Here is a 13239-nt window from a genome sequence, read left to right as displayed (position 1 = left end):
CCTACTCTTTTATATTCAAACTTTTCTTATCATATGTTATTTGTTGATGATTTTTGATGTTATTCATGGTTGTTTCTCATGCATTACAAATTTGATTTCTTTGATATTTTGTCTCTTTTAAAGCACAAGTTGAAAATTTATGTAATATTAAAATTCAAATCTTTCATTCCAATAGGGGTGGTGAATTCAAAAGCAATAATCTTAAGCATTTTCTATCTTTACATGACATAATGCACCTATTTCTTACCCTCATACTCTAGAACAAAATGGTATTGTCGAAAGAAAACATCATCATATAGTTGAAACCGAACTTACACTCTTTGCTCATGTATCTCTTGTTAGATGAGTGCCCTAAAAGCCAATTGTTGGCTGATACATTTTATATTTTCAGGACTTATCTTTGTGTTTGTAATACTTTTATCATTGATAAAGGGCATTTTTTATTTGCAATCATGTTTATGTGTCCATGATTTTTCTAAAAATTAACAAAAATGATTTTTGCATATTCTCAAGGTATTAAAAATTTGAGACATACATTAATTAGTGATTAGTTTCTAAATGCTCCCGATCAAAAATCGTCACGGAGGATAGTGATCAATCCATTTAAGATCGATGCACTGTTCGCCTCTCTTATAGGCAGATGAGTCTCAGGTTTGCAGTGTAGGGATACTGTGGTGAGAGTGCGGTGGTTGTTAAAGAACAACTTGCACTGAGCGTGACCAACATGAGAAATCACTTAATATCTACTCATTTGTCAGTGGTTATCTCGATACTGCAGTAGTGTGAGTGGTCCTTTGACCTGCGGTGTCATCGACTATTCGCAGTGAGGCTATTAAGTTTGACTGCACGTTCTCTTGATTCCTAGCCATTCAGATCCTTGCTGTGTATGTTGGCTATAGTAGGTTCAGATTCGCTGTTAGGAGTAGGATGCACCTAGAAGGAATCTATCAAACTTGATAGAAAAGAAGAAGTCCTATACGATTTGTGAGACTGAGTTCAAAAAATCTTTAGTCAAAGTAAGTGTGAATACTGGAAAAGAGTTTCCACGAAATTCACAAGTGAACTCGAGTAGCACCAATCTAGCATATGACTGACGATGGGGTCTGAAGAGTTCTCCATGACTTCCATCAAGTCGGAACTCTCGATAGAAGGATTGAATCATACGATAACTATACCTAGGAGTTCACACTTTCATTCTACTGGATTGCCGCTGCATACTGTTAAGTGTTACTGATAAATTGTGGGACTCATCGAGCATCGTCTTGATGATCGATGACCCTCGAAGAGCAGAATTGAAATTGTTCCAACTCATCGAAAGAAGTTTCGATGATATTGTGATGAAAATCATAATATATCTCACTACCAGATAGAGTGAAACCTATGAAGTCGCACATTAAGAGATTTAATCTTGAATTAACTAATTGGACTTATGAAGCTCTAATTGAATTATGATTTAGTGAAATCCTATTGGGTTTAAGAAAACCATGCTAGCATATGGTTAAACCCAATTTTTCTTTGAACTTTGATTCCTTATTAGATAAAGATTGGATCAAATCCATAGCTTTGAACCTAATCTAAATCTATTTTGATTTGGATTTAGTGGGGGACCTATTTATGGGCCCAAAAGGATTGGATCAAGCCAATTAGTTGGCAAACTAATCTCCTCATTTTCTCTCTTGTTATTTTCTCATATGGTGTGAAATTATTGGAAAGAAGAGAGGAGGTGCAAGCCTCCTTTTTGGGAAGTCCAAGGGATGCAAACCCTTGGGTTGGCGTGAGAATGAAAGAGGGGCCCACACCCTCTTTTGCCATGGCATGAAAGGAGAGAGGGGCTATGCCCCCTATCTTGTGTGCCAAAACCCTAGAGGTGAAGACCTTTCCAATTGGATCTGATTTTCTTAAAAAAAAATCAGATTAAAAAGATAAAAATCCTTATGAGATAAGGACTAATCTTTTTAGATTGATTGAAGATTGATTTGGAATCAAGAAAAGATCTATATAAAAGATGGTCTCTTAGGGTTTTAAAATTATTGAAGTTAGAAATTAGATCACCTCCCTCTCTCCTTCTCCACACCATCTCCTCTTCCTCCTCTTTCCAATGCCCAAAGGTTGGGCGTCCCATCTTCCCACATGCCTGAGTTGAGGGTGATTTTTTCTACAGCAAGGAATAGGGAGAAAGGCTGCAGTTCAAGCGTTAAGATCGCGGTCAAAGATCAAGAGTTGATCAAAGATTCAAAAGGCTAAGATTCATCTTGGAGAAAATGGATCTACAACGAGAAGAAAGATTCAAGATTGATCCGATGGATACCTGTAGAGGCCGAACACGTGTGCGGCTCAAAAACCTTCAGATCCAAGATCATCGATTGCGGTGTATTTCAACCCGTGCAAGGTATTGAGATCTGATCTCAATTTAATTTTTAATTTTCAGATTATATGCATGTTTTAGATCCAGGACTCGAATAGATGTAGATTAGATCTATAGTATGTGGGGTTAAAGGGTTTAACTTAGATCTGTTTTCGCTGCTGTTTCAAAATGTTTGAAAATCGATGCATGCTAGTCTATCCGATTTTCTAATAGTGGTATCAGAGCCATTGATTCTTTAAGTCATGTATAATCTGATTTTTATATTAGATCTGAAAGTTTAGATGACTTAATATCGATCTTGTGCTGGTATAAGGTTGTTCTGGTATAGAGTTTACCTCTATATTGAAAAGATTGCTCTAGCACAAGATTGATCGATTTTGAAAACTATTTTCGAAACATTTAAATCAATATTTTAGATCTGAAAATTGATGCATATGATATGTCTTTATTCATGTTAGATCTGAAATTAGAATGATTAAATATTCGCATCGGACCGGTATAAGATTGTCCTGGTATAGAGTTTACCCCCTATATTGAAAAAATTATCTTAGTTTAATGCGAACCATTTTTTGAAAAATATTTTTCAAGTATTTTAATCATTGTTTTAGATCTTGTTATGCATATATTTAATATGTATAAATTTAATTTTCGATCTGAAAATTAATATATATGTGATATATGTTTATAGTTTAAATCTAAAACTTGATATATGTGATATATAACATTAGATTTAGATCTGAAACTCTTTCAAGATCATAAGCCACCAATACATGCAATGAAACATAATCTAAAAAATATTTTAGAATCTGCAAATTATGTTATTGCATGTGGGTATAGGTTAAACAAATTAGGTTTAGTGATCAAACTACAATTAAGATCAATTGATTAGATCAGGCTAGAACCTGTTATCGATTTTGAGCAGTTGATTGAACCTAATCAATTGTTGGTTAGAATTAGGTCAAAGAGGCTCAAAGTCGGTTTTAGTTGTAGTTGGTCGCATCGATTAATATTTTGATGTGAATTGATTAACTTAATATCTAATTTGGCTCAGTGGTTAGGACCCATTTTAATAGATTAACCTGATCGATTCTAATCGACCAATTTGATGTCAAGGCAAGTATCTAAATGATGGTTATTTAATTGGTTCGTTGTCTGACCTGATCAATTCGTTGGTGTCTAAAGAAAGCAACAGGGAGACCCCATTCATTTTAACTTATCTGGTCATTTTGGAAGATTTAGTTTCGTACTAGGCTACTTGTTGACTCGAATTCATCCATGCCGACTAGGATGGTCAGACATATGGATGTGCTGATCTGAACTTGATCAGTCAAATATCATATCTGCTGATTTAGAAGAGATTTAAACCTAAATCTCCTCACTAAATATTAAGTCTAGAGGTCTTCCATCATTGTAGAGATGTGGGTGCCTTCCTGACGTTGATCGTTCTCGACTGGTTACAGTGGTTCGGTTGCATCGGGAAGGTACAACCACTTTATTGGTATTTGATGCCCTGGGTAGAGATGGGGTTGGCCCAATAACTGTTAAGTGAGGGTCCAATGATGACTTTGCGCCCACTGAGACTTAACTAAAAAATATTTCAATAACTATTAGATGAGGCCACAGAACTTACAGACCAAACCCGCTGCATCTTGCTTAGTAAGCAATGGACAAGGTGTTGTCCACTCGTTGGTCTATGCTCACCAATAACTGTTAGGTGAGGTGCGTATGGATCAGTGGGACCGTAGTACCCACTAGAAATCGATCGCGTATAGGTTTCTATTTCTCCATCCGAGTATAGAAGATTCGAAAAAATAATGAAAATCTTGTTTATTTTTTTAAAAAAAGTTTCTAAAATAAATATTTAATAAGTACAAACATCTAACTAAAAACTGTTCTCTCTGCAAATAACCATGTCAAGTTCCAATCCTTTAGCTCGTATTCTTGACACAAATAGATTGACCGGAACAAACAACAAAGACTGACTCTGAAATTTGAGAATCGTTCTTAATTCTGAGAAACTAACTCATGTCTTAGATCAGGATGCGCTTGTGTAACCAACTCGTCCATCCCTTGATCGACGAGCCGTACTTGAAAAGTGGATAGATGAGCACAATAAGGCTAAGTGTTACATTCTAGCATCCATATCCAATGATCTTCAGCGCCAACATGAAAACATGAGGACTGCCAAAGAGATGCTGACTCATCTGCAAGAGTTGTACGGTGAGCAGAATCGCACGGCTCGCTTTGAGATCTCTTGAAGATTATTCAGAGTGAAAATACGTGATGGACAGTCCATCAATGATCATTGTTTGACAATGATCAAAGACATCGAAAGCTTCAGAAGCTCGAGATGAATATGGACAAGAAATTGCAGATGGATTTGATCCTCCAGTCTCTTCCTGATTCTCCAGTCTCTTCCTGATTCGTATGGACAGTTCATTATGAACTACTATATGAATAAGATTGATAGCATTTTGCCCGAATTACTGAACATGTTGGTAACAACTGAGGCATCTTGAAAGGTTCAAAGAATACGGTTCTGACTGTAGAGAGGGATTTTTCTAAGAGAAAGTCTTCTTTCAAGAAAAAAAGAAGCCTGCGAAAAAACAAAAGAACGAGGCCAAGACCAAAAAGCAGGTTTCGAAGAAGACTGACGACAAAGAAAAGTGTTTCCATTGCAATGTCGAAGGCCACTGAAGAAGGAACTGTTCGGCATACCTGGAGACTGTGAAGAACAGAAAGAATGATGGGCCTTCTGAAGGTACGTCTGACTTGCTCATAATTAAAACTAATCTAACGATTTCCTCTTCTTCTAGTTGGGTTCTATATTCTGGTTCAAGTGCTCATTTGTGCACTTCTATGCAGGGTCTTAAAGAAGTTAGAGGGCTGAGGGAAGGCGAGATCACTCTCCGGGTCGGCAATGGAGCAAGGATTACTACTGTGGTTATCGGGACCTACCCTCTGCGATTACCATTAGGAATTAGTTTAATTTTGAAAGACTGCTATTATGTACCTGTAGCCAATGAGAATTTAATTTCTATATCTATGATGGCACAGGATAACTATAATTTTTATTTCAATAAAGATATGTGTGCAATTTATTTTGAAAATAAAGTTGTTGCACGTGCTTTCTTGATTGACGGTCTTTATCATTTGCATATGAATGTGTGTTAACATTAACGAGCAAACTATGAATACCGTAGGGTCTAAGAGATTTAAAGATAGGATTAGCCAAAAGTATCTATGGCACCTTAGGCTAGGCCATATAGAAGAAGACAGACTCAACAAACTAGAAAAAGATGGTCTTCTCGGACTATTGACTTTCGATTCTTATCCAGTTTGTGAGTCATATCTTCAAGAAAAAATGGTTAAGCTACCCTTTGTGGGATAAGAGAAAAGAGCCACTGAGATATTAGCTCTGGTACATACTAACGTGTGCAGTTCATTCGATGTACAAATCAGAGATGGCTATATCTACTTCATAACTTTTACCGATGATTATCCGCGGTATGATTGTATATTTGATGCATCGTAAGTCGGAAGCCTTTGAAAAGTTCATAGAGTTCAAACATGAAGTAGAAAAATAGATCGAAAAATCCATAAGGGTTCTTCGATTAGATCGAGGAGGAATACCTTAGTGAAAAATTTCGGACATATCTCAAGGATAATGGCATAATCTCACAGTAGACACCTCTAGGGATGTCTCATCTCAACAGATATTCGAAAGGAGGAATTGGACCCTATTAAATATGGTCCGATCCATGATGAGCTTCACAGACCTTCCTATCTTTCTCTAGGGATATGAACTAGTTTCTGTAATTCATCTTTTGAATCGGATTCTCTCTAAATCCGTTCCTATCACTCCATATGAATTATGACATGATAAGAAGCCACTCTTGGATATCTCAAGATTTGGGATGTCCGGCCCATGTCAAGCGACAGCAGATGGACAAGTTAGAGGCTAGATCTTTTAGGGCTCACTTTATAGGGTATCCTAAGAAAACTATGGAATATTACTTCTATCTTTCTGAGGATCATAATGTGATTGTGAGCCGTCATGCCGTCTTCTTGAAAAAAGAATTTATCCAAGATGAAGGCAGTGGTAGGAGGATTGAGCTCGAAGAGATCTCTGAAGAGCATCGAGTCCAAAAACCTGAATCCAGTAGTGAGTGAGTGGATGTGGTACCTCCTCCACCTCGTAGATCAAGTAGGATCTCCAGTCCTTTTGCAAAGTACTTGGGTATACTTACAAAGGATTTAGAGAAAACGTTCCTTATGGGAGATAAGGACATTAGGAATGATCCCAAGACCTACGATGAGATAATATTAGATATTGACTCCGAGAAATGGATGAAAGCGATGAAGTCAGAAATTCACTCCATGCATTCCAATCAGGTTTGGTCCTTAGTAGATCCACCTAAAGGTGTTGTATCTATTGGATGTAAATGAATTTATAAAAAGAAAATTAGATCAGATGGTAAGATAGAGACCTATAAGACAAGGCTAGTTGTGAAAGATTACAGTCAACGCATAGGCATTGACTATCATGAAATTTTTTCGTCTGTGGCTATGCTGAAATCTATCCGCACTCTGCTTGCAATTGCAGCTTTTCATGATTATGAAATTTGACAGATGAATGTGAAAACTACCTTCTTAAATAGATATCTTGAGAAGATATCTATATGGAGCAGCCTTTGAGTTTCACACCTAGTGATAGTGATCACATGGCCTGCAAGCTGCAAAGTCCATATATAGACTCAAGCAAGCATCTCAGAGTTGGAACACTCATTTTAATGATGTGATCAAAACGTTTGATTTCATCAAAAACGAAGAGGAGCCGTATACAAAAAGATCAGTGAAAGTACTGTTACATTTCTCGTATTATACGTGAATGACATCCTCCTGATTGAGAATGACATTCCCATACTGACATCGATCAAAATATGATTGTCAAAAAAATTCGTCATGAAAGATCTAAGAAAAACTTCTTACATTCTTGATATAAAGATCTATAGAGATAGATCTAAGAGAATGATAGCACTCTTCAGCAAATGTACATAGAGGAGGTGCTGAAGAAGTTCAGCATGAAAAACTCCAAGAGGGATCTCTTGCCCCTTAGACATGGCATTCATCTCTCCAAGAAGATATGTCCTGACACACCTGAAGAGATCCAGCGTATGAGCAAGATCCCTTATACTTCTGCAATAGAGAGTCTCATATATGCCATGTTATGTACACGACCTGATATAGCCCTTGCCGTGAGTGTCATGAGCAAATATCAGACAAATCCAGATGAAGAATACTAGATTGCTGTAAAGAACATCCTTGAATACTTGAGAAGGACTAAGGATTTGTTCTCGATCTTTGGTGGAGGATCAGAGCTAAAAGTGGAGAAATAGACCGATTCAGACTTTATGACTGATGTCGATAATAAAAAATCTACATCGAGATGTATTTTCTTGTGTAATGATAGTGTGATTAGTTGAAAAAATTTCAAACAACCGATCATTATAGATTCAACCATGGAAACCAAGTACATCACCTCTGAAACTGCTAAAAAAATTTTTTGGTTCAAGAAGTTTGTTGCAGAGCTGAGTGTGATGCCATCATATGTCATTGCACTACACTGCGACAACAACGGCAACATAGCCCTAGCTAAGGAGCCCAGGTCTCATCAGAAATCCAAGCATATAGAGTGACGATTCCACACCATACGCGAATACCTCGAGAAGAAGTTCGTCGAGGTGCAGAGAGTCGACTCCACACAAAACGTGACGGATCCGCTGACCAAGCCTCTCAACCAGTAGAAGATCGAAGCTCACCTTGAAAAAATGGGTGTCAGGTATATAGCCAAATGGCTTTAGGTCAAGTGAGAGTTTGTTAGATGAGTGCCCTAAAAGCCAATTGTTGGCTGAAATATTTTGTATTTCGAGAGCTTATCTTTAGACTTGTAATATTTTTATTATTAATAAAAAATATTTTTTATTTTTAATCATGTTTATGTATCCATGATTTATCCTAAAAATTAACAAAGATGATTTTTTGTATATTCTCAAGGTGTTGAGAATTTAAAACATACATTAATTAGTGGTTAGTTTCTAAATACTCCCAATCAAAGGATCGTCACAGAGGACAGTGATCAATCTATTTAAGATCGGTACACTGTTCACCTCTCTTATGAGTAGATAAGTCTTGAGTCTGCAGTATAGGGACATTGGGGTGAGAGTACGAATGGTTGTTATTGAACAACTTACACTAAATATGACCAACACGAGAAACCACTTAGATGTCTACTCACTCGTCAGTAGTTATCTCGATGCTGCAGCAGTGTCATCGGCTATTCACAGCGAGGCTACTGAGTTTGACTACATGTTTCCTTGGTCCCTAGCCATTCAGATCTTTGCTTGTATATTGACTACAATAGGTTCAGATTTGTTGTTAGAAGTAGGATGCACCTAGAAAGAATCTATCGACCTTGGTAGAAAAGGAGAAGTCCTATGCGATTTACGAGACTGAGTTCAAAAATCTTTGATCAAAGCAAGTGTGAATACTAAAAAGAATTTCTACAGGATTCACAAATGAATTCAAGTCGAGCCAATCTAGCATATGACTGACGATGGGATCTGACGAGTTCTCCATGACCTCCGTCAAATCGAGACTCTCGATAGAAGGACTAAATCATACATAACTACACCTAAGGGTTCACACTTTCATTCTACTAAGTTGCCACTACATACTGCTAGGTGTCACTGATAGATTGTGGGACTCATCGAGTGTCGTCTTGATGATCGATGATCCTCGAAGGACAGAATTGAAATTGTTCCAATCCATCGAAAGAGTTTCGATGATATTATGATGGAAATCATAACATATCTCACTACCAGATAGAATGAAATCTATGGGGTCACACATTAAGGGATTTAATCTTGAATTAACCAATTGGACTTATAAAGTTCTAATTGGATTAAGATTTAGTGAAATCATATTGGGTTTGAGAAAATCATGCTAGCATATGGTTAAACCCAATTCTTCTCTAGACTTCGATTTCTTATTAGATAAGAATTGGATCAAAGTCCATAGCCTTGAATCTAATCTAAATCCATTTTGATTTGGATTTAGTGGGGCACCTATTTATGGGTCCAAAAGGATTGGATCAAACCAATTAGTTGGCAAACTAATCTCCTCATTTTCTCTCTTGTTATTTTCTTATATGACGTAAAATTATTGAAAAGAAGAGAGGAGGCGCAAGCCTCTCCTTTTGGAAAGTCCAAGGGGCGCAAACCCTTAAAGTTGGCGTAAGAATGAAAGAGGGGCCCGCCCCCTCTTTTGTCATGGCGTAGAAGGAGAGAGAGAGGGGCTACGCCCCCTCTCTTGTGTGTCAAAATTCTAGAGGGGCATCAAGAGTTGGCACCCCAACTACTTGTCATGTTTTGATAAGGGTGCCCCATCTACTTGCCAAAAGAGGTGAAGATCTTTCCAATTGGGTCTGGTTTTCTTGAAAAAAATCAAATTAAAAAGATAAAAATCTTTGTGAAATAAGGACTAGCCTTTTTTAATTGATTGGAGATTGATTTGGAATCAAGAAGATGTCTATATAAGAGATGGTCTCCAAGGGTTTTAAAATTATTGAAGATAGAAATTAGATCACCTCCCTCTCTCCTTCTCCACGCCATCTTCTCTTCCTCCTCTCTTTCCAACGCCCAAGGGTTGGGCGTTCCATCTTCCCACACATCTGAATTGAGGGTGATTTCTTCAACAGCAAGGAACAGGGAGAAAGGCTACAATTCAAGCATTGAGATTGTGGTCAAAGATCAAGAGTTGATCAAAGATTCAAAAGGTTAAGATTCATCTTGGAGAAAATAAATTTACAATGAGAAGAAAGGTTCAAAGTTGATCCTGATGGATACCTGTAGAGGCCGGACACGTGTGCGGCTCAAGAACCTTCAGATCCAAGATCATCAGTTGTGGTATATTTTAACCCACGCAAGGTATTGAGATCTGATCTTAATTTAATTTTTAATTTTCAGATTATATGTATGTCTTAGATCCAGGGCTCAGATAGATGTAGATTAGATCTATAGCATATAGGGTTAAAGGGTTTAACCTAGATCTATTTCTGCTGCTGTTTCAAAATATTTTGAAATCTATGCATGCTAGTCTACCCGGTTTTCTAACATCTCTTCCTCCAAATGGTTAGAAGCATTTTCTGCTGCAATATATTTAATAAATCGAATGCACATTGTTTCTCATCTTAAAATTTCGCCATATGAGAAGTTTTTTCAAAAATCTCCCAACTATTCCCATTTACGAGCTTTCGGTAGTTTATGTTCTCCTTGGCTTCGACCATACAAGTCCAATAAACTAGAATTTTGAACCACTAAATGTTATTTCTTAGGATACAACATTGTTCACAAAGGATATAGATGCCTTAATTTAGTAAAAGAAAAAATTTATATATCATGTCATGTTATTGTTGATGAACATATTTATCCTTTTTCAACCACATTATCACCTTAATCAGCTTCTTACAGCCCCACTTCTATACTTAACTCTCTTTCTATATGGTTACCTCAACTCTCCATATCTACCAACATTATTTGGATTACTAATAACAGTACATTCTTAAATCATTCTACAAGTACAATATGTCAATCTCAAGATTCTTCCATGGTAACAATATCCAATTCAACCACTGCACCGCATGACAATACAAATATCTCAATGGAACCCATTCCCCCACCTCAATACAAGACCATCAAACTCCCATCCCAAACCAACTACCTATCTACCTACCATAGCACACCCATCCCATGACCACCCATCTCAATTCAGTATCTCCAAATGTAAAATACTATACCATACCCACCGCCCTCGCCGGACTGTCGTTACTATATCTTATCCTATTAAACCAACATGTTGTGCACAAGCCTCAAAAAGTCGAGTGAAGATGTGCCATGAACCTCAAATTTACATCTCTTTAGAGTCAGCAAACTTGGACTCTTGTCCCTACTCATCCAAACATGAACATAATTGGTTGCAAGTGGGTGTTTTGAATTAAATGCAATCCAGATGGATCCATCAATAGATATAAAGCTTACTTTGTTGCCAAAGGCTTTCACTAACAACCTGGAGATGATTTTATCGAGATATTCAATCCCATGGTTCAACATAATACAATCAAACTATTCTCACAATAGCTTTAACTCATAATTGGTCACTCCATCAACATGATATAGAGTGTGCTTTTTTACATGGTGACCTTCAAGAATTGGCATTTATATCTCAACCTCCTGATTAGATTGATCCATCAAAATCTACTCATACCTATCAAATGGAAAATCAATTTACAGACTCTAGCAAGCTTCTCGTGCTTGGTATGAAAAGTTTAGCTCAAAACGTATGGAGTTGGGGTTCCATGTTCAAGTCTTTGCTCCACCAAAAAACTGGATCATATTGGATAGTCCTCTTGATGATCCTTCATTTTATAAGAGTATTGTTGGAGCCCTCCAATATATAACCTTAACACGGCCAGATATAGCTTTCTCAGTCAACCGGGTTAGTTATTTTTTACAACATGATCCAACAGAGGCCCATATGGTAGGAATCAATCATATACTTCGATTTTTCAAAAGTACCATCACTTTTGGACTTCAATCTTAAGCTACAACCAGGCCCATTAAATCTTGTTGCATACTCAAATGCAGATTGGCCGATAGCCCAATTAATAGATGCTCTACAAGTGGTAATTGTATTTTTCTTAGACCTAGCCCAATTTCTTGGAGTGCTAAAAGGCAACCAACAGTGGCTGGATCATCTACTGAAGTGAAGTATCAATATCTTGCCCAAACTGCTGCTGAATTGCAATAGTTGTGCTCTCTATTATATGATTGCATATTTCTCTCCATTCAATTCCTTTAATATGGTGTGACAATATTTCTGCCATCTCTCTTGTCTTCAATCCAATATTCCATATAAGAACCAAACATATCAAGCATGATTATCACTATGTCCGAGAATTGATAGGTCATAAGCTTTTATATGTCAAATTCATCTCATCTATAGATCAAGTCGCTGATGTTTTCACCAAAGGTCTTCACTCCAAGTCTGCAACCTTGTTCAGTCTCTACAATCCAAGCTTTACACTCAACCAAATGCTCAGCTTAAAAGGGATGATAATATGCCATAAATACTCTCGATTCAAAATTCAATTTTTGAATTTTGAATTCAAATTATTGTTGTGATCCTTTCTTTATTTTTCTCCCTTTTTCTCTATTCAAATTCAAATTCAAATTTTGAATTTGAATTGTTGCTAAAATATTTTTTCTTATTTTTCACATGCACATACCATATATATTCAATACATAAATAAATCCCGACGAATCAGATGGGATTTTTAGCTATCTTATTGTGTTTATTTCATTAAAGATAACATCTTATAGACAAAAATATAATTCGTACATCGAAACTTCGATTTGGGGTTGTTTGGAGTCCCGTAAATAGAGCCACAAGCAGCACAAGTTACAGGTGCAGGCTAGCCTGCTTGTTTAGATGCCTGCAACTCAAATTGCATCGTAAGTTGAGTTGCTCACTGGACTGCAACTCAAGGCTATCTTAGATCAACTTGTAGTCAAAATGAGTGCAAGGTGAGTTGAAGTTGCTTGAGTGGGTATCGTGATTAAAAAGAAGAAAAGAAAAAAAAAAAACTCTCTTCCCCTCCCCTCTCCTCCACTTTTCCTCCTCCTGCCCACCCCCTCCACCTATATGCCACCATGCACCCCCTCTAGCTCCCCTGCCCTGCCCATCTCCATTACCTTCTCTACCCTCCTCAAGGCATGCACCGCCATTTAGTCCCTTCCCATGGTCCAGCCCAGGCC

This window comes from Elaeis guineensis, chromosome 7, assembly GCF_000442705.2.
Source record: "Elaeis guineensis isolate ETL-2024a chromosome 7, EG11, whole genome shotgun sequence".
Classification (NCBI taxonomy): Eukaryota; Viridiplantae; Streptophyta; class Magnoliopsida; order Arecales; family Arecaceae; genus Elaeis; species Elaeis guineensis.
Note: the sequence above shows the minus strand (reverse complement) of the source record.